This window comes from Heloderma suspectum, chromosome 4 (assembly GCF_057233095.1).
Source record: "Heloderma suspectum isolate Gila_16-S chromosome 4, 16-S_ref, whole genome shotgun sequence".
In the NCBI taxonomy this organism is placed as follows: domain Eukaryota; kingdom Metazoa; phylum Chordata; class Lepidosauria; order Squamata; family Helodermatidae; genus Heloderma; species Heloderma suspectum.
The window spans coordinates 9,882,823-9,908,391 of record NC_139461.1 but is presented as its reverse complement, the minus strand read 5'-3'; the positions used below and the strand labels follow the sequence as shown (position 1 = coordinate 9,908,391).

The window sequence follows — 25,569 nt, the reverse complement described above, 5'->3', positions numbered from 1 at the left end:
CATAGGCTACTATGGGAGGGGAAGGTCTTGTTACATGATCAACTGTGGCCTATTGATGTTTGGGAGGTTTTGGAACCCTGTCTGGTCTGCTTAGTGGGTGTAATGAAACAATATGGCTGCCTCACCTATGTTTTATTTATTTATTTATTTATTTATTATTAAATTTATTAATCGCCCATCTGGCTGGTCACCCAGCCACTCTGGGCGATGTACAACATACAGTAAAAACAGTTTAAAACAATAAAATTCTACAATAAAAACATTTTCTAAAATACCCTAACCCACCCCAAATGCCTGCCTGAACAGCCACGTTTTTAATGCATGACAGAAGCTCATTAAAGAGGGGGCATGACGGAGTTCCCTAGGGAGGGAGTTCCACAGAGTGGGGGCCACCACAGAAAAGGCCCTCTCCCTCGTCCCCACCAGTCTAGCTGTCCTGGCTGATGGGACAGAGAGAAGGCCATCCGAGGCTGATCTTGTTAAGTGGCCTGTCTGGTGCTGCTGGAGGCGCTCCTTAAGATAGGCTGGGCCGGAACCATATAGGGTTTTAAAGGTCAAAACCAACACCTTGAATTTGGCCCGGAAAACAACTCGTAACCAGTGCAACTCCTTCAGCACTGGAGTGATGTGATCTCGCCGGCGGCTGCCTTTAATCAGGCCCCCATGATTCCCCTCCAGCCCCCACACCCAACAAGTGGTTTGAGTCTATGTAACTCCCTGCTACATTGTCTAATAAGGGTATCAGACAGAATTCCCAGTTAGAGAACGCTGCATTAACTATACCATCTTTAAACTGCTCCCACAAAAATCAGACCTTTCTAACTTGGTTCCTATGGCACAGGGATGGGGTTGACACCACCACTAGAGACAAATGTATAAGATAAACCAAAGGAAGATGAGAATACAGTATTTCTTTTTAGATGGAAGGATGAAATTGCTTAAGCCTACTTTCCTCAGTTGTCCAGGGTTACATATGTGTACAGTTCCTAACATTTCAGAGCACCTTCCCCAGCTAAATAAGCTTTCAACAGCTTTTTCTCAGATTTTCCTAATATTAATTTATTTTATTTATTTATTGCATTTCTATCCCTCCTTCTTTCCTCTTGAAAGGAACCCCAGTCACTCACTCATAACCAGGAATAGATGCCCTACACCAGTCTTCCTCTGCATCAAGCTCTTCCTACTCCTTTTGACTTCTAGGGTGGTTCTGTTCTCTTCTTCTGGTGCTGGGTTCTGCTGCCTGCTTATAGCTTCACCACACCTTCACAGCATGGCTTCCTGCTCTCCTCAGCTTCCAGCTCTGCTCTCAAGCCCCTCTTCTTCAACCAACAATCAACTATCTCCAAATGACTTCTTATTTTCTCCTGGCCAGAACATCGACCAATCCTGTTCTTACCCCTGTTAGGGCCCTCACCTATTGGTCTTCTTTCCGTGACAAATCAGAGGTTCTATATGGACTTCTTACCACTAATTGAATTGTTCACCCTCTGACCAATACAAGTTGTAATTTACTACCTGCCTGTTTCATATATAAACACAGGCAACTTAGAATCATAGAATCATAGAGTTGGAAGGGGCCTGCAAGACCATCAAGTCCAACCCCCTGCTCAGTGCAGAAGCCTGATTCCCAGGTGGTCTCCCATCCAAGTACTAACCAGCGCTGACCCTGCTTAGCTTCCGAGATCAGATGAGATCAGGCGCATCCAGCCCTAGTTTGGGCAGTAAACAAACTTCTCCCACTAATCATTTTCAAACTGTCTGCTCAAAGCCTCTCAAAGGCTATCAATGGCTACTAGTCTTGATGGCTATGTGCTGCCTCCAGGACCAGAGGCAGTGAGCCTACCAGTTGCTGGGGAACATGGGTGGGAGGGTGCTGTTGCACTCATGCCCTGCTTGTGGGTCCCTAGTCAACAGCTGGTTGGCCACTGTGTGAACAGAATGCTGGACTAGATGGACCCTTGGTCTGATCCAGCAGGGCTCTTCTTATGTCCTTATGTTCTTAAGCCTCCCCCACTTAGCAACTATTACAGAGCAGCCAGAACTGTGAGACTTACACCCAATAAGTAGCAGAACTGGGCTTCTGGCCTACTTAGTTACATGATAATCTCACTCAGAGATTACTCACCATATATAAACATTACAAAATACAAGGAGATAAAAGCAACCGTTTCTTCACAGAAGGTCTCTCCATCCTCACCAGGTCTCAGAGATTATCAGCAGATCAGTTCTCTTTCCTGACATCCAAGAAACCTATTATTATTGTCCTGCTGCAAGTCTAGAAGGCCAGGGAGGGAGATGCTAGGAAAGTGTCAGGGTTGGATCAGAGCCCAGAGAGCCCCAAAGCAGTTCTGACTCTGAGAAAGAGATAGAAGCCATGGGAGAGGAACCCGTTTGCTGTTCAGAGGCGCAGCCAGGGGGAGAGCCCTTCCCGGTACACATTCCTGAGAGTGATAGTGACCCTGGCAGGGAGAGGGAGGCGCAACAGCAGTTTCTGGACACTAGGCATCGGCGCAGCATCAAGCGGGAGATGGCGGGTGCTGAGAGGAGGCTCTCAGCCCGCTTGGCGCGACGGCAACAGCGGCGCCCCGATGCCCCACGGGAAAGGAGTGGACTCTCTCCTCCTAGCCCATGAGTTCAGAGGTTTCCCGCCTGACCCTCCAAACGGAGATCAACTGATTCCTAAGGTTAGAACCCCCGAGTAGGCAGCTCTCTTAAGTCTCACTTGTAGGATCAAGCAATTAGCACCTGTAAGCGTCATTAGGTTGAATGGGAATAAAGCCTTGGAAAAGAGCCCTATTGTCTGCATGCTGATTCTGGCTACCTGAGGATTTCAGAAGGCGGCAGGGGTGTCCTCCCGACAGAAAGACAGATACGGCACTTGGAAGGAGGGATGTTCTGGCTTGCTGTACAACTCCAAGAGGATTTAAGAGAGAGAGAGAGTGCGCACGCGTGCGTGCACGAGAGAGAGAGAGAGAGAGAGATTCTGATATATTTCAGCCAACCAATCAGGGAATGGGGGGCTCCAGAGATTCCTAACAAAGTTGTGCAACCCAATACAGTTGGGTAACGGGGTTCAGGCCAACTGTGGCCAGCAACTGATATTTCCACAGTGCTGAAATCCAAGAGGTGCTTAGGACTGCATAGGGGGAAGGTTAGGACCCAGCAATTGGCAAGACTGCAGTGACCAAAGCAGAAGCTGCAAACACATAGCAAGGAGGTAGGGGTCCTCGCAGACTACACAGGCAGGAAGACAGGGGACAGATAGAGGTGGAGACTGGAAGTGCAGAGAGACCACCTCACTGGTGCTCAGTGGTCACCACTGGGTGAGTTGCCCAGACTGAGGACATACAGAAGCTCTTGGAGATAAATTGCAGATAGGAGATTGGCTCTCCTGGATCACCTGACTACTAGTATCAAGAGGTCTGTACTGTCTGCATTCTGGCTTAGTTCCTTCTATCATCAGTCCTGCTGGTTAAAATTGGTAGGAACTTAATCCCAGAAACTAGGGCTCCTGGTTCAACACCAGCAATGCCCAAGACAAGAAGTGTTGTGACATTCCCTACTGCAACAAGAAGATAGCATGCCCTGAAAATAGGACATCTGAAAATAGGACATACATGGGACATTTGAAGGTTGATTTGTGCATATCTCCAGGGTTCTCAGGAATTCTTGATACTTTAGGCATGAAAGCCATCATTCATCTCCAGCCTACACAACACATGAAGGAAAGGTCCAGAGAATAACATGACGAGGGAGACCTTGTTACTCAGATCTGAACTCAAACAGATGCTAAGCTGTTTCTGCTCAAACTAAAACAAAAACAAAAAACCAAGGGACTCACTGAATTTGGCATCCTGTAGAGAAGTGATTTTGTGCATTTCCCCTCCCCCTCAGGAACAAATTCCATGTCCTATTTATGTGTTGTGTGTTGTGTGTGAAGAAGTACTTCATAGAAGAGATTTATGAACAGCAGACAACATGTCATATCTCTGACCACTCCTTCTGGGTCCCGCTCTTGCTTAACCTGGACTGAGTCAAAACATAGGGGTCGGTTGACCAAAATTGCTTTGCTTCCCATTAAATTGCTTGAATGTTTCACCTATTGGCAGGAACCTCCCAATTATTCTCAAAATAGTGCTTTAGGCAAAACCCAGCGGCCATTCTAGCATGTGCAGACACTTCTCCACAGGCATGATTTTTATCTTATTTCTTACTAGTTCTGCTGAAAACAGATGGCTTCAAGGACAGACCCCCCTCAGCAGAAGGGAAAAGGAAAGTACTAAAATGGTTGGCGATGGACTGTGGATATTTTTCCTCTCAAGTGGGCATTGTACCTGCAGGGGTGAGATTAGGGGCCCGTATTCTGCAGATAAGTGGGTGGGTCACACATACATGCAAACACACATTCAGTGATGGTTAATAATTAAAGTGTAGTGACAACTGCATTGACAAAGGGGAAAAACAACAACTCTGACTTGGCAGGAGCAAGTTTGGGGTACAGTTGGTCTCTTTGGAGATCTGATGCAGGATTAGTAGCTGTGCTGTCTACTTGTAACAGATGTATTTGCCTGCACTGTTCTCTACTTGTAAACTTGTACATAACACAAATATTATGAACCAAGGCACTTCAACTCTCCAGTGGCTATCTCTGCAAACTTCAGGGAAATGTGCACCACTGTGTTTGTTTGTTTGTTTGTTTGTTTATTTATACTGCCCAGTAGCCGAAGCTCTCTGTTTCCATGGCTTTGCTGTCAGGGCCCATAGGCAACCTTGAAGAATTATCCCTTCCCCTTCCTATCCCTCCAGTTCTGGTGGTTTGTGTCAAAATACTCCAAGGGAACTACATCAGCCATGAACTCAGCATAGATCTCAAAAAGTTAAGTGCATTAAAATAAAAAAGTCTAAATGCATTCAACGTCACCTTACTACAAAATCTATGCAATGTCACAGAAAGCTTCTGATGAAGACATTGTGATAAAGTATTACATGCAACTAGCTTGAGCTCAAATTGAGGTTAACAAACCACAGCTCTACTTGCACCGGAATAATAAACTTGTCAATTGGGAGTTAATATGGATGAAATTGCCAGTATACTGCCTCATTGGATCAAATTTGAACATACACAGGCATATCTGTGTTTTGCCAGAATAGCCCTATACACAAATCCAGGACCTGTTATGACCTACCGGTCATTTTCAACAACATTAAGTTACGGGTACACATGGAAACACATCCAATTAGATCATATCATCAAACTTAAAGGCTCAAGGGGCAGATGGCAATTCGTTATGTATTAATTCAGAGACACACGCATGGTAGAGTTACACACCCTTTGGGAAAATGCCAAGGACTTTGAACAAGATTCCAGTCTAGAAAGTATGAAATGCCTTAGTAGTCCCATCGCCAGCTGTTAGACATGAAAGACAAATCAAACCTCCACATTCAGAGGATGTATGGCTCTGATTACCAGTTGCTGGGCAACAGTAGGAGACTACTATGGCCTTCATGCCCTGCTTGTGACTTTCTCCGAGGCATCAAGTTGGCCACTTTGGAAGACAGGATATGGGATATGGGATCCAGAAGGACTCTTAATACGTTCAATGGTCCTTCTTCCATGGGAGTAGAAAGTGAAGCTTCTAGCAGTCCAGAATCAAAAGAGTGATTTAAAAAAAAAGAATGTTTCCAATGGCATTGGAAGGGGCGTTTCCCATGATTTTTGTTTTTGTTTTTTTAAGAGGGCTGGACTGCTGCAAAAGGAACCCAAGTGTTCACCTGTTCAGGAAATATTGTTCCAAATAGGCTTTGCTTGCTCTCAGTACCATGATCATGTTCTTAATTTGCTTTGATCAAATGTGACTGCTCCAGGAATCACAACCCTCACCCTAAACTGGCTTTCTTTGCTTTCAGTGCTATCACATTCAATATCAGATCCCCAATTGGCTAGGATCACTCTACAGAGGAGAGAAAGCTCAGGGAAGTTAGTTTTTAGATTTTTGTGGCTGTTCTTATATATCTTTACATTTATCTTTTCCTGTGCTGTTTGTCATCTTGTATTGCATCTTATTCTTTTAAACATTCGTATTCTGTTTTATCCTTTTCACTGCATATAATCCACCCAGAGAATGCTGGTTATTGATCAGATGAAAACTATACTAAATAAATAAATATAAATAAACAAACAGAGGGAGAAGATGCTCAGAAAGGAAGATGGAGACTCTCAGTAGCGAAGGTTTGGGGGAAGAAGTATCTCTTTGGTTGGCCGGTTCTTGAGGAAAGGCCTTTTTGATTACAGCCACCCTAAACTCTTTGGTCCCTTTCATGGATCACTGCCTTGTTGTGGCGAAGGGGCTTGCGTAATTCAGTGAAGCCATAAGCAATGCCGTGCAGGGCCACCTAGAGAGTGAAGGACAGAGACTGAAGCTGAAGCTCAAATATTTTGGCCACCTAATGCGAAGAGAAAACTCTCTGGAAAAGACCCTGCTGCTGGGAAAGACTGAAGGCAAAAGGAGAAGGGGACGGCAGAGGATGAGATGGCTAGATAGCATCACCGATGCAATGAATATGAACTTGAGCACACTCCGGGAGACAGCGCAGGACAGGAAGGCCTGGTGTGCTATGGTCCATGGGGTCACGAAGAGTTGGACACGACTGAACAACAACAACAACAAACTCTTTGGTGGAAGGGAGGCATCCAAGTGCGATAAATAAAATGCATCAGTGGAGGCTGGTGGCTCTGATGTCTGTGGGGCAGTGAGCCTGCTCTGGGTTTCAGTCAGAACCAGTCAGAACTCTAAAGGAGCTAACCAAGGTGCTTTGCATTGGAGCCACCAGCCTCCACTGGAAAACAACAAACTCCCTCTCCACCCCTGACATGATCCTGATTCAGATCTTTGTACCCCAATCCTATATTTAAAAACCATGCCATTGCAGAACACCCATTTAACATACTATGTAGTTTGGCCCATCATTTTGTGTCCAGAGCACACTCTTAGCTGGAATTCCTGCACCCCATTAAAACCATGTGGAGTGTCTTAACAATGTGTATTTGCAGCTCAGAATGAGAGAGCTAATGTCTTTGAAAAGGGGGAGGGGGGCAACGGCCTAGATGTCGGCAAATGAGCACTAAGGAACCAAGTGTAACTCACCTCCCACCAAGGAAACATGTAAGAGCTGTACAAACACAGAGGTTCTGCCCCTCCAGGTGTCACTCATCACCCAGCTCTCAGGTCTCAAAAAACAAAAGAGTTTTGCTGCCATTACCTCGTGAAGAAACAAGTTTGAATTGTTTTCCACCGTTGTTTCCGCAAGGTCCGCTCTCTCAATCAGCCAATATTCTCCTACAATCTACGGCACAAGATGGAGTCACTGATGAGTGATGAGTAACTGGTGAGTAAACAGAGTATAGATCATCGCAAGTAAATAGACAGTTGGGAGGAGGTCAGCAACAGTAAACACAAACTGCGATGTTCCTGCTTATAATTCCTCTTTTGTCACGGACTTCCCAGGGGCCAAACCACATTCTCTCCACTTTAACCCACATTGGGGATAATGAAACAGCCCTGCTTTACTGAGAAGATGCAAGGATTGTGGCGATAATATATGTGGAACATTTAGGACAGTATTCAATGGTGAGATGAGTAATATCTTCTCGCTCTGTCCGACTAGCTTGCCTCCCAAACTTGAATGGGTGTATCTGAGATTCACCAGATCAAGAGAGAATGCAACGGCTTCAAGGACAGACCCCCCTCAGTGACAGATTTACAATTCTTTACTGAGTGCTTTGGGCAAGAATTAAAGTATGGGTAGTGGTCCCGAAACTTCTCTTAAGCCAGGCAACACCAAGTTGGTATTAAAGTATATATATTTATTGCTCAAACAGACTAAGAGAATAACAAGCTAAGATGAGGCTAACATCCCTAAATACACACAAGTTATGATAATAAAAAATATACTGAAAACAGTAGCCAGCATATTGTTAACATAGTAAACCTAGGTTCCTCTCAATCTAACAATCAATATCAAAATTTCGTAATTACCTCAATGGAAGGCATGGTGGGTGAAACCAGCCTAAGGACGTATGGCAGGTGCCTTGTTCTTTCACAATCTCTCTGCTGAGAGAGAATCTAACCCTGGTCTATTATAACTCCTACGATGTCAATGCCTTCACCCTTAGTTTCAGACATGACCGTACTAGCATTCCCATTGTTCCCAATGCATCGACACCAGCAACCCCTACAGAAGGGCTTTCCTGGCAAGCAAGCTAAGCAGCTTACTGTGTTTTGTACTTGACCGACCCACATGCCACAGCCTTCCTTCATTTCCAAGAAGACAATGCATTACTCATAGTTATCTCACAACACACACATAGCATGAGTCACGTCTACAAAATACAATCAATTATAGGAAGCCGCAAAACAAGTGAAGACACTTGTTTCTGGATCAGGACATCCAGAGCTCCCTCATGGGAACAACTCTGACATGCCCCACTCCAGAAATGAGCATTTCTGCTCATTTCCATTTGCTCCTGGAAGCGCTAAATCTCTGTTGCACAATTGTGTTCTCACTTGTGGAACAGAATCGGAGGAGGCACAATGGTATTGGTGGGGTGCAGCACCCTGTTGGATGCTGCCCATAGGAACATAAGGAAAGGCTTCCAGACGGTCAGGGAGCACTCCTGAACAATATGGGATGGGATGCAGGGGGAGGAGGGAACAGAAAACTTTCATTTCGTGAACTTAGGAAGATTGAAAAACAAAAGAAGCCACCTTATACCAAGTCAAACCCTTTGTCCATCTAACCCAGTGTTGTCAACACTGACTGGCAGCAGTTCTACAGGCTTTCAGACAAGATTCTTTCCCAGCCTTACCTGGAGATGCTGGGGATTGACCTTGGGACATTCTGCACACACAGTAAGTGCTCTACCACTGAGCTGCAGCCCCTCGGAAGCTTAGACTCCAAATTATTGCTACATAAATGCTACTAATAAAAAGTCTCATCTCTGACGGAAACAAGGCACATATACTTATTCTCCTGCTGTAGGATTCTGTGCCTGGGAATCCCAAGTCCCATGGCTGATGGGAAAGCCAGGCTCCGCCAGGGCCCATGCAGTGCCCACTACTACCTTCCTCAGCCCTGCACCAGCTATGTTATCTTGGCCCTCGAGCGTCAAGCACAGGAGAGGCAAAGTCAATTATAGGATCAAGGCAAGCAGGGCTCTGCTCATCTTAATCCTGCTTGCAAGTATTTAGACAGGAACACTCGCCCCGTGCAAGTGTCCCTACTAGAACGCTCAGAACACAAACACCAAGAAGATGGCTGCAGCAATTATCGGTTCCCGACACATTTCGAGAAAACTCTTATCAAGGGAATCTCAAACTCTCAAACACTACTCAAGGGGATTCTCTCTCCATTTCCTCACCCAAGGAAGACCCTGGGAAAATGAGGGAAAATCCTCCTGAGCAGTGCTTGAGATCCCCTTGACAAAGAGTGTTCTCGAAACACGTCGGGAACCTAAAGCTGGTACAGCTGTCTTTGTTTGGTTTTACACATTACAGCTGTTTTTTGATCCCTATTGGTGTTTATGCTCAGAACACCCACAATTAGGGATATGAAAACGGAGTAACCATCTTTCCCACTGATCCTTCGGCGCAATCCCTTAGTCTCAATACAGTATTGCAGCCTCCCCCAGCCTGGTGTCCCGCAGCAGTGGAGGCTGGTGGCTCTGATTTTGGTGGGGCTGTGAATGCATTCTGGGTTTCAGTCAGAACCAGCCAGAATTCTAAAGGAGCTATCCAAGGTGCTGAATCTATTTTGGATTCACAGCCCCACCGAAATCAGAGCCACCAGCCTCCACTGTCCCCAAGATGTATTGGGCTGCAACTGCCCTCATTCCCAGCTAGCATGGAAACAGCCAATGGGCATGATGTCTGGGAATGATGGAATCTGTGGTCCAACATCTCTGAAGGACATCCAGTTGCAGAGGGCTGCATTGCTGTGACTAAGCCTGAGTGACTGCATGTAACTGAAACAGATGGATATTCTCCCTATAAACCCTTGCCTCTGGATCCCGCTTCTTCATCAAATGTTAGACTGTAAGCTTCTTGGGCAAGTAACCGTATTCCTGTCCTCTGTAAAACACCGCACACATTAATGATACAACAGCATTTTTAGTTAATGGATCATGGAACTTTGATTGATCAATTACATTTCCAGCTACCAGGAAGAGGGCCTTTTCTGCTGAAAGAAGGATGCGACCATTCCCAATTCAATAAAGACAGGATACTGCTTCTTCGTGGGAAAATAAATCTTTAATATTCTCCCTTTCATTCCTCATCATGGTAACTCACCAAAACCTAAATAAATTAATAAACTAAATAAACAGTCTGTCTTAACTTGCAGCCCTACATATTAATCAGGTAAAGCTTTGGAGGATTAATCTGGCAATTAAAACAATTAAGGCATGCAGACCTCATGATCATTAGCTTTCCGAGCCCCAAATGCTTTGCACAGGTAACAGTTCTTGAAAACATAACAAAAATACTGAATGAAGAGATTTTAAAAACACAGCAGGGTTTTTTTTCGAATATCATATCATGACCTTAAGACCTGCTGAACTAGAAACATCTTGCATAATTTCAAAAAGATGCCTGGGTTCTGGCAAATCCCCTATTGATAGTTAGGGTGAGACAGCTGAGGAAATAAACTCCTGCTAATATACTGTCTAATAGGGATGGGAAAATCAGCAAGGCTTGAGATAGTCGATGTTCTCCAAGTTCCACCTCAAAGCCTGGTCCTGCCTCACTCCCATTCCGGAGGCAAGCATTTTGTTGTTGTTGTTCGGACAGGGAAAGTGCACTTTTCAAAGCACACACCAAAATGCATACTTTCCCCCAATGACGAAAGCATGAACATTCTTTGTTTTCCCCTTCAAAATGTGCATTTTTAAAGTGTGCTTTTTTTCCAACGAATGGATTTTGCAAATGAGTTTGCGAGCTCGGGAATACACATGCATGGTTTTTTTTGGGGGGGGAGCGTGGCAAGTTCTGGTGTTTAACAAACTGAAACGAAATTCCCGTACATCCCTACTCTCAACAGACGAAGTGGAATGAGGCAGTGTCGTTCCTGAGGTGATGAACTGACTGTACCACTTTTAGCCTACAGGTAGGGGAATCACATCTTTGAATACACACTTACAAGAAAGCAAATGTCAACAAGTAGGAAAACTGAGCTACATTTGGCCACTCTGCTTTTATGTTTTGTTTTTAACATGGGACAACATCCAAGAAAAATCGCAAACACATACCCTGCTGAAGTGGCACAACCCATTATATTACGCTTAGGGCTCCACCACTTCATCCTGCTACATGTATGAAGTGCCCGAGAGCAAGGAGTGGAAGACGATGGCCCACCTAAAGCGAAGAATTTCAGTTTGGCGTTATCTCCAAACCATGCCATCTTTTCTGTAAGGAATCCTGACATCCAAGAGAACGTTGGGAGGGCAGCAGCCAATTGGCTCCATCAATATACGTCGAAGCAGGACCAAAAGGAGTTAATGTTGGGCAGGTGCCATAGGGTCACTCCGGTGATGGATGGAATTTGCCACGCAGCACCTACAGCCCCATTTCCTGTCGAATGCGGATGTCTTCCACCACACTGATAGTACATGGGTGCCACTAATGCAATCAAGAGGCAGCCATGCCCGCCTATGTCAAGCATTTAATGCAGAGATCAGCCAACCTCTCCCAGTAATAGGAAAACATGTTGTGATCCTCTTAGTGGCTTAATTGCCACTTGTCCGGTGGTACTCTGGCCTCTGTCTGTCTTTTTCAGATTTAATATGCATCCAGGCTGTGGTGACCCCTCTTAAACTCTCGTGTCAGCATGCAAATGGAGTTTAATATAATTAGCCAGGATGGAAAGCCGGGGTCAACGGTGTGTGTTTTTAAAAAAAGAAAAAAAATGTCAGACCAGACTTTAATTTAACATTCTAAGCCATTGAAGATACTTTTTCCCAAAAAAACTTTCCCCGGAAAATAGGACACATCTGAATTTAAAGGCAGTGGACCTGTGGGGAAAGAACCCTTGTAAACTGCTGAAGGAAGCCGAGTGGCAGGGTCCAGTCATTTCACCCATTTGGACAAAAGATAGTCAGGAGCTACATCAGGAAAGGGTACACCACTGCCACAGATCGTAACATGTAGGGCTGGACCACTGATTGGGCCTATCTGTCTTGCATGTTCTATTTCTGACTATTATTAAGAACATAAGAAGAGCCGTGCTGAATCAGACCAAGGGTCCATCTAGTCCAACATTCTGTTCACACAGTGGCCAAACAGCTGTCGACCACAAACCCACAAGCAGGGCACGAGCTCAACAGCACCCACCCTATTCATTCATTCATTCATTCATTCATTCAGGTTATATCCTGTCTTTCCACCAAAGCAATGGTGCTCAAGGCCACTTGACTACTGCCTAGCATCAGCATTTTGCTAGACGCAAGGGTAGGTCCACATAGCAGTGCCTAGCCTGAATCCCTCCCCTCCAGGATGCGAGGTTAGACCTTTTTCCAAAATGGCCATGGTGTCATTGTAGCAGCACTGTAGTTTCTGGTCTGCCACAGAGCCTGAATGGCCAATCCTTACCCTTCCGCACTCTAAGCTTCCTGCACCTTCCTTTGGGATGTTCACTGTAGGCCGAGGCTGATGTTGCCCCTAGATCTGTCAACTGTTTGCCTTAATCTGTGCCTATCTGTTTTCGCAGGTCCCAAACATGACAGCCCGTTGGTTCCTCCTAAACTGGTCTGGCTACAAGGACTTTCAGATCCAGTCTGGGCCTTTGCCTGGGAAAAAGACTCGAGCCTTGCTGAGGTTTCCTACTCTTCTACTCTTCCTCAAAGCATCTGTCTCGGGGGTGTAACTGCTTCTCCGCAATCTGCCTGCAAGTTTCCCCACCTGCACTCTCTGCTTGGATCCTAATTCCATCCCCTTTTTACATGGATTTCTCTGTTGAGATCCTGGCCTGAAATAGACCCTGCCTCTAGATTAACCCTTCTCAGGGTCTCTGCTTCACCAGCTCTAGCCTCAGTCCTACGCTTCATCCACTTCTGGTCTCAATCCTGCAGAGACTCACTACAGCTCCCTGTTGGCAGCACAGCACTGACAGAGAGCCAATGTGGTGGTTTTCAAATAGAAACAGGGGGAAGCATGGAAAGGGCTCTAAATTCTGTCTCCAGGGTTAGCATCAGTTTTTTGCCTTCAGGAAGGGCACAAATTGGCTCGCCATGACAAGCATCATTCTCCCGTTGGTCAATAAGGAACGTGATAAACCCCTGCCCTTCTCCTGAGTTTGGAACTAAGGAGTGGAGCGGGAGATCGTCCCTGACCTTATGCTGTGTGCCAGCAATACTCCCGTCACCTCTGTGCAGTGTGAATGCAGCAACACAAGACCTTGGAAAAGGAAATAAGGAAACTGCCTTATACTGAGACAGACCCTTAGTCCATCTAGGCCAGTACAGTCAACACTGACTGGCAGCAGTTCTGCAGGGATTCAGATGGGAAATTTCCCAGCCCTACCTGGAGATTGAACTTCAGACCTTTTGCATGCAAGAAGCTTTGGCTATTGAGCAGTACAGGAAGGAAGGAAGGAAGGAAGGAAGGAAGGAAGGAAGGAAGGAAGGAAGGAAATAAATGTGCTCCCACTGAGTCATGGCCCTTCTTTGGCTCATGACAACCAGAGACATTTAATTCAGCTACCAGGGCCTGTCTAAATTTGGAGACCTTTGGAACCATCTCTGCAGTAGGACACAACAAGGAGTAAGGGTGATCCCTCACCAGAACAGGAGAAACCCTCAGCACTACTGGGTAGAATTTTATAAGCTACAAAACCTCACACCAACAGATTGTAGCAGAAATTACATGAATCATCGTGTTGTTATAGCAACGCCGTCCCTGCATCAGATCTAAAAACCCAGCACAGCTCATATAATAAAAAAGCATTAGGTAAAAAAAGATATATAATGAGATAAAAATGGATTGGCACAACCTTGCAATAACACCCACGCTTCCCTTTCCAATAACACCACTTTGAAAGAATCTGACTTTTTTGGTATTTAAATAAGGCGAAAGAAACTTGGAAAGAAACTAAGGGGGGAAACAACGATTTCTCAAGAGGGCCATTGCTGTTATCAAATCCAAATCCCATTGTTAGTTACTTAAATATGAATATTTCTTGTGTAACTGAACGAAGAAAATAAAATGAAATGCCACAAGCGATGATGTGCTCTGATTCACAATGCTGAAGTTTCATAAGCCTAGAAGATGACTGGTGAACCACTCTTATGGCCAATTTACAGATGGGAGTAGTCATCAAGGGAGCACTCAACGGTTTGCAACAGCTAACCTAGGCTCCCTGATTAGCATACCACTGTGATAGATATCCATGTCATAAATAAGTGGAATTTGGAGCACTACTGCAGCATTCCTAACTTTTCCTGAATGTTACTTGTGACTAGAAAGCCAACTTCTAACCCTCTGCTCCAGTGTAAGGAGAGCACCACCGCCCCTTGTCATAATACCTTCTGGAATTTGCTTATTTTTCTGGCAAATAGGAACAAGAAGTTGCTTCCAGCTGCTCCCTTTCTTTCTTCTCTCCGTCATACGCGACTTCTCCCTACTTGCTTCCTTCTGTACATCGGGGAAGAGCAGCTGAGAGGATAAGGAAGGCATACAGCCCGGAGCAACTTCCACTCTGCAGGCAAAAGCGAAGCATTTCTGTATGATGGCGACAGCAGAAGTGACTCTCTCCTTGCTTGAAAAGGGAACTAGGCAGAGAATTTGAAGGAACTCTCACGCAGCAGGCACTTGGAACACCTGATGTGAGCAATAGCTACTATGGGTACCTGAAGGCTTCTGTTGAATTAGAGCATCACACAGTGGTTACCTTGTGAGCCAGGTTTTAGACATAATAATTGCCACGGAAGAACACTGTGAAGAAGAACACAGAAGAAAAATAAGCAAACGGGGAGGGGGCTGACCCCTCCCCCCTCAATCCCTCGCTCTGAGGGGAGCTTCCTCAGAGTGAGGTATTAGGAGTGAGCTGGCCATGGAGTCTGCCTGAGCTACTGCAGCACACACAGTCTCTATGGCCACCTCAGCTGCAATCCCTCATGCTGAGGAGGACCCCCTCAGAGCAAGCATCTGGCCTTGGTATGCTCTCCAGGTGGCTGCTCCTAAAAGCGGTGCTGGCCATTCTCTGCCTGCAGCACTACCTGCAGCAGGAGAACAGCCAGAAACCAGGAAGCTGCCTTATACTGAGTCAAACCATTAGTCAATTTAGGCCACTACCGTTGACACTGACTACTAGTGGCTCTCCATGGTTTCAGGCAGGAGTTTTGCCCACCTTATCACAAGCTGAATATGAGCCAACCATGTGATGTGGCAGCAAAAAAGGCAAATGCTATTTGGGGCTGCATCAATGGAAGTATAGCTTCCAAATCCTGGGAAGTCCTAGTTCCCTTCTACTCAGCACTGGTTAGCCCTCATCTGGAGTACTGTGTCCAGTACTGGGCACCACACTTTAAGAACGATGCAGACAAGCTGGAGAGGGTTCAGAGGAGGGCAACGAAGATGATCAGAGACTGGAAACAAAGCCCTATGAAGACAGACTGAAAGAACTGGGCATGTTTAGCCTTGAGAAGAGAAGACTGAGGGGAGATAGGATAGCACTCTTCAAGTACTTGAAAGGTTGTCACAGAGAGGAAGGCCAGGATCTCTTCTCGATCATCCCAGAGCGCAGGACACGGAATCATGGGCTCAAGTTACAGGAAGCCAGATTCCGGCTGAACATCAGGAGAAACTTCCTGACTGTTAGAGCAATACGACAATGGAACCAATGACCTAGGGAGGTGGTGGGCTCTCCCACACTGGAGGCGTTCAAGACGAGGCTGGACAGCCGTCTGTCAGGGATGCTCTGACTTTGATTCCTGCACTGAGCAGGGGGTTGGACTCAACCGTCTTATAGGCCCCTTCCAACCCTACTATTCTATGATTCTATACCTGGAGATGTCAGGGACTGAACCTGAATGCAAAGCATGCACTCTTCCACTGAGCTATATGTCCTCTGGAGCACAGCTCTCTGGAGTGCCAGTCAGGCCGATGCCTCACTCTGAGTCCTATTCAGAGCGAAGCATTGGTCTGGGTGGTAGCAGTCTGTCCAGCAGGCAACAGCAGCAGGCAGGCCGCTCTCCCAGTAGTGGGGAGGCATGTACCATCTGCCGCCCCTCCCGATCCGCCACCTGAGGTGAGAGATTCACCCTGCCTCATGGGAGGGCAAGCCCTGGGAGAAGGGCAAGATGAGCGCTGGACCATTGTTATAAAAAGGGGAAGGGGAAGACCACAACCATATAAATATTGCTACTATGCTAGAGAATAGACTCATCACTGAGAAGACAGTAAGAGAAACATGGTTATGCCAATAAACTCAATGTAAAAAGCACAATATTTAAATGCAAGGATATGTTGGTGCTAAACACCTTTAAAAATATAGAAGCCTACTAATTTTATCAAACAAATTTTCTTGTGAAAAGCAGATCACAGAAAGTACATTCATGCCACTTCGCTTCAAATTGTATCCTGACAACTGTACATCCCACACCTAACTACCAATTCCAGGAACAGAACAAAACCCGCAAAATTGGTTAAAAGCATGTGCAGTGTGACACAGAACAAATATGGAGTCCGCATGTTATTATCCTCTGAAAGGAAGCACGGAACGCTATTTTGAAGGCACTGGTTTTAGTAATGCTGGAGCTGCAAATTATCAGAAATGCCTTACAGGAAGCAAAAACTGCTACCCCCGAGGAAATCTGCAAAGAAATAAGATCCCTTATGACAATCCCATGTGCGGGCAGGGACCACCTCTGCGTCGTCTGAACTGAACAGAAGTTATCTCTCACTAAAGAGAACCCAAAACATGTTGCTAGGGTAGTCAGAGAGTTCAGGTGCAGAGAGAGGAAGCCAGGGGAGCAAAGTTAGAAGTAGGGTTCTTGTGAAAATTGAATATTGCTTGAAAATGGGAACACCTCTATTTCTCACACATGGGGTTAACTGAGCAGGCTTCAAAGCAAGGCCCACTCAATCAGGCCATCAAGCTCCCAATGCCACCTCCACCACTACCACCTTCCTTTCCTCTGCCTCCCCCAGGCCCACAATCCTTACCAGGGGATGTCAGTGGCAGCAGAGGTAGCAACGCTTGGGGTATTCTTTTCCTGCACAAAAAACGGGATTGGCACTACACACCACAATGCCTCCAGGGGGAATATGATGCAATTCACATGCATTTTACTGGTGTCACCACGGAAATGGTCACAAATAGTGTCCTTTTCCTGCCAGGGATGCTATGATGTATAGGGCCAGTCTCTGTTTTGTGCAGGAAAAGGTTATCCTGGGTGGCCACTGCCACCACCACCTCCTCCTTCCCAGGTTCATCTCCTGACTCAGGTAACGTTTGTAGGACAGGGTGGAGAGGGATCTGCTACAATGCTTTTTGAAAACCCCAGCTAGGAATTTCTCTGCCATCTTCAGCTCATCTAGTTTAGTGCCTTTCAGCTTTCTGGACCAGTCAAAAACTCTTTGCACACTTAAGCCCTGCCCAGGCATTCACTTAATGTGGGTAAAGCTTAACATGGGTAGAGGGACAGCCCGCTCAGTTCAGATCTTTCCGTATTGAATTCCCAGGGTCTGAAAGAGAGTTCCACTCAGGTTTGCTTGACAAGCCAGGGTCCGCGATTGCAAGGGGCATTCTACTCATGTTCAAGTGAACCCAAGTAGAACACCCTCTCAGAACTTAACTATTCAACATGGAAAGGTCTGAACTGAGTGGGCCATCCCCCTACCCACGTTAAGTGAATGCCTGGGCAGAGCTTAGGTGTGCCACGAGTTTCTGACTGGTCCAAACAGCTAAAATTTATTTATTAAATGTATTTATTAAATTTCTTAATTGCCCATCTGGCCGGTCACTCGGCCACTCTGGGCGATGTACAATGGTACAATTTAAAACAGTAAAATTAAAAGGCACTAAACTAGATGAGCAGAAGATGGCAGAGAAATACCTAGCTATGTTTTTTCAAAAGATGTTGTAGAAGAACCTCCTCAGTCCAATTGAACAGGGGTCTCTGGACAGGAGGGAATCATATTACGGGGAAAAATAGGAAATAATCATTTAGAAGTGGCCTAGACCTCATTTTAGTTCTGTTTCTTTTTCATTAATCTCATACTTATTACTTTTAACTAGGCTGAACTAATGACTCACCATTCCACACACTGCCATCAAGGAAAACAGGTGCTTCAAGAATGCCTGTTTCCCCACCTCCTTGACTGCTTCTAATTATTCCCAGCTCCACAGCTCCAATCAAGGTGGCAAACCTGCATCTGGGCTGAGACCACAGGTGGGGGCCGACATGACTGAAGTTACTCCATGTGACAAACCACCCACCATAAAGAAAGCTAGCTTATCACGGGAAAATCTAGGTTAGGACTTGATGGCCAGCTTTCTATATGAAGAGGGGGAGGGGGAGAGAGAGAGAGAGAGAGAGAGAGAGATGTCTGTACAGATCACCATTCCATAAAATGTGCCTGGACCTGGAGTGCCAAGTGATACAGCCCAGTACTAGCCCCAAGTAACACAGCTTTTGTTCTCCAGGACTTCCCGGAACACTGCATGACCCTAATTTCTAATTAGACACCTTTCTTTGTTGCCAAGAGAAATACATTTCTCAGGTCAAGACTTGCCCCCTCGCTGTACTTGAAGCTTTCAATTGCAAGCCCATAAATATAACCTAAGTAGTACTGGAAGAGTGTACAGGAGGAGAAACTAAAGGCAAGGGGGACGAAGGAGCAGGTATGAGACGAAGGGCAAGCTAATGTTTCCCCATACAGAGTAACATGGTCTTCTACATAACTTATGCTGAAATGCCTATTATGGCATATATAATTTTAGCTCATCTAGGGTCACCAGTCAAATCCAGGACTGTGAGCAACCAACACCTGCACCCAGACCTGCAGTCAGAGTTTTCCATCCCAGGGTCCTTGCAGCTGGAAACTGGGATTGATTTCTTAAATCCAGGAGGCAGAAGGTATTGTTTGTGGGGGGAGGGGGGGGGATGGCTGTAGCCCAGGGCTACAGCACATGGTCAGAGCACATGCTTTACATGCAAAAGCTTTCTACTAAAAGCTGCAGATAAAATAATTGCAGGATGCTGTTTTGCAGCCAGATGACTCGGTCACAAGAGGTAAGTAAGTTATGTCTCAGGACAGGCTGGAGCTGCTGCAGGCTTAGTTCTTCTCTTCCCCCATGGACATGTGCACAAGGGAGAGTCAGAAAAAAAGTGGACACACGGCAGATCAATTCATAACATACTTGAACTTTAAGCCTATTTTACAGCAGCTGTAGAATCAGTCCTGAATTCCCTGGTAATAGACAAGATAAAAAAGTGAATTGTCCCTGTGCACCAAAGCATGCCAACTGCAATTCAAGTTATAGACCAAAGCCATGCTCAAAATAAAAAAGTGTATTGATTTAATAAAGCCCTTTGCACAGCTAGAAAAGCCAAGAGAGGACATTGACTCAGCTGTGCATTAAAAGACCCCAATCAAGGCTGGTTCAAATGCTACTGCCTAGAGATCGGCAAGCATGCAACGTCCAAGTTCGTTGAAGCTCATTTCACCTCGTTCACATTCCTGAACGTTCATACATACGTGTGTGTGTGTGTGTGTAATTGTTTTCCAGTGGGAAAAATGTCCATTTTTGACTGGGGAAAAATATGAATTCTTTAAAGGGTGCTTTTTCCATCTAGGAAAAAAATGTGCATTTTTCCCGATTGAGAATACGCATTTTCCCCCATAGGCTAAAGCGTGAAAATGCAGCTCTTGGGAGGAAATGAATGTGAACGCAAGTTTGGAAAATTTGCAAAAAATGTCCCGAGTATTGTACTCCTGCTCACATTTGGGGTTGTGAATGGGACGTGTCTGCATGAATTAAACCGGAACAAAATTCTCATACATTCCTACTACTGTCCTTATGTGAAAGCTACAGCCTGAACATAAACTCTGAACATGCTATGGAAGTAGAAGAGCATTCAGGAACCCTGAGCCTTCTGGGGCATGTGCAGACTGGATTAGACTCACCATTTTGGTTGTCAAATACCCAGTTTCCAGTTTTTGCCATGATTCTGGCCACACCACCCAGCGTCTATTAGCTGGGCTAGATTCCCAGCTTTCATATAAAAAACCAAACCAAATCTAGCCTTTTCAGGCCCACAGATCAGAGACAAAATGCCAAGGCAGCATTGTGTCCAAGCGCTCAGTGACAAACAAGCCTGCTCCCATCATCCATTGCTGTAGCCAATGAAAGAAGTCACAGGTTGAATTGACACATAAGGGGAAATAATATTCAAACTGAGCTGCCCAGATTCAGGGCACTAGACTATGGCAACCTACATTGTAGAAGGGACAGTTCTGCTCCAGCAAAGCAGACTTCAGCAAGCAGAAGTCTGCTTTGATCCCTGGAGTGAGGGAATCACATAAAAGCAAAAAATTATTCCCTCTGCCAAAGAGCAGAAAACTGGACCTTGCTGTCTTTGAACACACAATGAAGCCTTGGCTGTTTCAAATTTGATGGAGACAGGAGTAAAGATGCCCACCCGGTGCTTAATGGAAAGGAGAAGTGGGACTGGAGCCAAGGTATAAAGTGAAAATGGGGCTCGGGGTGGGGAGACCTAAGAACATACGAAGAGCCATGTTGAATCAGACCAAGGGTCCATCTAGTCCAGCATTCTGTTCACACAGTGACCAACCAGCTCTCGAAGGGAAACCCACAATCAAGACATGAGCACAACAGCACTCTCCTGCCCACATTCCCCAGCAACTGGTGTACATAGGCTCACTGCCTCTGGTCCTCGAGGTAGCATAGAGACATCAGGACTAGTAGCCATTGACAGCCTTCTCCTCCAGGAATTTGTCTAACCCCATTTTAAAGCCATCCAAATTGAAATGAAATACAAGTAAAATTTTACTTGTTGCCAGAGTAACCTGAAGATGATCTGCCAAAGTGAGGGAATGTGACAGCCACGTGAGGTGAGGACTAGGTCCCTTGGATGGGAGACCACTGGGTGTACCACGCACAAACAGATTAAAAGGGTATTTAAAAAAAAAAAAGAAGTCGTAAGTTGAGTGTGGCTCACACACATTGCAATTCCATATTCATGAAAACTTGGTTCTCTGTTTCCAAAGAAAACCCAAGGCATCTGAGAAAGAGGGCATAACAACAGCTTCAAACATGGATGCGTGGAGCCTCAAGATATTTCAACAGCTCAGTCAAAACTCTTCTCACTTCCCTGAAATGTTTTGCCCAAGGAGAAGGCCCCAGATTTGCTTCAGGCACAATGCCAATACTAGCAACTCTGATTCCACATGGCAATTCAAAATCCACACAGAGCACAGACCCCAACTGGAGGCGTGATGCAGTTCTGCAGCCAGTTTGAAACAAAGGGCGGTATCCAACTGGATCGTTCCATTAAAGCAAATGACGCTGAGCTAGCAGAAACTAGATTCTGAACTATGCACAAGAATCCAACTAAAGTTACATTTGCACAAGCACCATTGCACAAGTGGTTGTGCATTACGCTTGCGCAGCCCATTGTGCAACAGTTTGTGAATAGCCCTTGTGCAACCCACCATGCAACCTTTTGTGGAATCACTTGTGCGTGTTGCTTGTGCAACCCATCACAGAACCGCTTCCACAACCAGACATGCAAGCATAATGGGCAACCACTTTAGCAATGGAAAGATTTGACGGAGCTCCACTATAACGTTATCTCTATATTATATTATCCTTTTAGGTATCCATTTCTTTCTATTGGCCTTTCCAAAGACCCGATTTATAAACAAAATAAATGCACATTCATTGCTCCTTTGTTGGATGAGATCTAGATATTTCAAGGTCTTTCAAACCACTTGATAGTAGTGAATGGGGAGTCACCACCGCTACCACTGAGTCTGCGGAATGACAATCCTAAATACTGCCCCCTAGGTCATGCGGTGGAGAAGCCATATTAGACCTCCTTTAGAATCTATCTACACAGAGATAATTGTGATTAAAAACAGAAATTTCAATGTAACTAACAAAACATTTTGGCAGCCGCCTTCATCAGCTGTTAAGATACAATGCTATTTCCAAGGTGGCAGCTATAGAACTGTGAGGATGGAATGTTCACATCAATTGCAGATGTTAAGCACTGTCTGTACTGTCTTCCAGGTTAAGGCCATGTGGTGCCAATGTATCAAGGATGCATATCCATAAGTTCTCCTTCACAGTCAACGTTGTTGGATCTGCTGACATATCTATAGCTGTTACAGATAAGTCAAACAGGCTATGGCCCTCAGCGCTGAAATGCTTTGCAACTGGTTGTTCCACTTTTTTAGTCAAGATTGCTGCTTTGTGGTTTCTGAAGCAACACAACAACAGAAGGGGGCCTTGCTATGCTTTCCTCTCCTTCTGCCAGCTGCATTGTGGATTATCCTCTGATGTAGGAAAAACAACATCAAACAACAGTAGACTCAGCAGGCCATGGAGAGGGGCTGTTGTGACCCTAAAGTCCAGCAGTGACCCAGAAACAGAGGCAGCACTGGGCCTGAACTCCACCATGGAGCCAGAGACCCCCAAGTTGCCCAAGACCCCACAAGCCTGGGTCACCAGAGGCAGCAGCCCCCTGTGTCCAGTTTCATCAATCAGCCAGCATACTTGATTCTGAGGATCTTGTGGACCACTGAGCCCATTTGCCAACATGGTGGAGCCCAAGAGGTGCAGTCAGGCTCAGCTACCATAAAAGGGCTCTGTCGAGACTGAGCTCTCCTCAGAACAAGTAGCCTGCTCCCTGGGCTCTGTCCGGGGTAGAATCACAGAATCATAGAATAGTTGGGTTGGAAGGGGCCTATCAGGCCATCAAGCACAACCCCCTGCTCAATGCAGGAATCCAAGTCAAAGCATCCCTGACAGACAGCTGTCCAGCTTCATCTTGAATGCCTCCAGCATGGGAGAGCCCACTACCTCCCTAGGTAGTTGGTTCCATTGTCATATTGCTCTAACAGTCAGAAAGTTTTTCCTGATGTTCAGCCGGAATCTGGCTTCCTGTCACTTGAGCCCATTATTCTGTGTCCTGCACTCTGGGATGATCGAGAAGAGATGCTGGCCTTCCTCTCTGGGACAACCTTTCAAGTCCTTGAAGAGCGCTATCCTATCTCCCCTCAGTCTTCTCTTCTCAAGGCCCAACATGCCCAGTTCTTTCCATCTCTCCCCATAGGACTTTGTTTCCAGTCCCTTGATCATCTTCGTTACCCTCCTCTGAACCCTCTCCAATTTGTCTGCATCCTTCTTAAAGTGCGGTGTCCAGAACTGGTCCTGAAACCTCTCACACTAATTTCCCTTGATCTCAGGAATCCTAACGTCAACTGAGCCCTGCCTCTCCTCTGCTTTGCCACAGGGCGTTCACTGGATATGCACCCTCCTGCCCCACTGTAAGCTCCACTTTACCAGGGCAGGGCAGGGCAGGGCAGGATCCTCTATCCGCTCTGCCAGCAACAGGGTGTTCCAGTTTTGGAAGGCATCACTTTTAGATAAGATTTTGTGGATAAATAATTACTGTCTGACCCTGTGGTCTGTTCTACACAGCAAAAAACATAACTTTAAGCAGTGGAAAGACAAAGGTATAAGGGATTTTGCACTACTCCAAATTCTGAGATGGACAGTTTGCACTAGTGCCATGGCACTCCAAGACCCCAGTGGTGAACAGGTAATACAGATGGTAATAGGAGGCAGACAAAAGGGGCAAACAGGATTGTATTTTAGCTTAAAGCTCTTACTGTCAGTAACTAAGCCTTAGGAGAAGTCTTGGAGAAGTCTTAGGAGAAGTCTGACAATGCCCAGCATTCTCCAGCCAGCCATAATGGGGAATGCTGGGAGATGTAGGACTTCTTTCTGTCTAAACATTCCTGGGATTGTGGCCTTGATTGGTCAAGGATTGTTCCAGAACGGTAGTTATTTTCAGTAGTTATTTACCAGTAGTTATTTTCAAGACAGTTTTCTGCAGCTGTGAATATGCCACTTTCGCTCCAGGAAGCGAAAGCAAAGGACTTCACTGGAACCCTGGTGTGCTGGTCTGCCCACAGTCCCATCCACAGATACCTCACTCTAATCTAGTAACTCCCTAAAACTGTGCGACCTGTGCAAAAATAATAATTCCACCATTTCCACTAACCCACAGACTAGGGGTATAGATTTTGTGAAATTCATTCTGTATTTTCCAGATAGTCTGGGATCTTTCGTTCCGCCAACTGTTCATTGACGGAATCGGATTTTTCTCAATGTCCTGAGCTTGCGTCCACATTGGAAAGTTCATACTTGCACAAATGTGCAATTGTGGAAATGTGAACTTGTGCAAATGCACAAATCCCCCCCCTCAAAAAAAAGTGCATTTTCGTGCATTAGACAATGGGGGGAAATGTGCATTTTCAGACAGTATTGTCTTATTTTTCATATTTTTGTACGACTAAGTCTGCGTGCAATTCTGGAAAGTGAAAAACTGGTCTGCGAGTCCACAGAATCCATACAACTAGGACAATGCCAGTCTGCTGCAGAATCCTTGGGCTGGATTCATAGAAATCTGAACTTATCTGAATCTCTTGCAGATTTCTCCAATATCCCTACGATAGGCCAACCCCCAGAGAAGGCCACCTCCAAGGCCTCCAGCATGGTTCTCCACTCTGGCCTTGCTTCTGAGGGCTGTCGTTCTGCCAGGACTGTGGCTGATGTGGGCCTGGATCATTCCATCCCTCCCACTACAGCAAGGGTATAGCTGCGATTCCTCCCCCACTGGTCTAGGAATGAAGACCTCAAGCCTGGGGGGCCAAGAGCTCCCAGACGGCCATGCCCCTTCCCCTCGACCACTGATCATTTGCTGGTTTCCAGCTTGTGTGCAGTTTTTGTCCATTTGAAAAGGTTAAAATGCCTCCCCAAAGGCTTAATGACCAGCCTAAAATAGGCAAATGTTTTTGGGACTATCCCTTTTGGATTTAGCCCCACCCACTGTTACGTTCCTTTTTCCTCCCCTTCTATAACCAACACACTCCAGGAAACAAGGCTTGGAGCTACAATTCTTTATTAGAATACATTAAATTCTTTATTTATTCTTTACAAATGCAGACTCTAGGAAACTCTCAGACTGCAATGAAACTGCTAGTCCACACATCTACAAATATCAATAGAGGAGACGAAGTGGAAGTTAGAGAAGTTGCCAGATGCCCCTCCCTTAGGGTGGCTCCCTGCTACGTTGGCTTCCACGAGTGGCCAACCTGGTGGAGTGTCTGAGCCCTGCCCTTAATTTTTCCAGCTTTGCTCTGCGACAGACCCTGCCATCCTTCAAGTCACGCCCCTTGCCCTCATCTGAAACCTGGCTTCTTATGGTGGAGGAATAGGGGAGCCATTCAGGCTGGGCCATCTGTGTCAAGGTCTTGGGAAGAA

The 25,569-nt window shown here is 45.8% G+C and overlaps 1 protein-coding gene across 31 annotated transcripts in view; it reads right to left on the bottom strand.

Moving 5' to 3' along the window:
* Positions 1-25,569, bottom strand: part of TSNARE1 (t-SNARE domain containing 1) — a 579,510-nt gene that overhangs the window by 514,494 nt on the left and 39,447 nt on the right. For 13 of the 31 annotated variants that reach the window (XM_084848631.1, XM_084848635.1, XM_084848632.1 and 10 more), the window contains one exon: positions 7,261-7,383. The exons of 5 other annotated variants lie outside the window; for them this stretch is intronic. The gene's annotated coding sequence lies outside the window, so the exon portion shown is untranslated. Of the gene's footprint in view, positions 1-7,260; positions 7,384-14,572; positions 14,982-25,569 lie in introns of those variants that run through there. 13 more of the 31 variants (XM_084848636.1, XM_084848633.1, XM_084848634.1 and 10 more) reach the window with 3 other exon arrangements.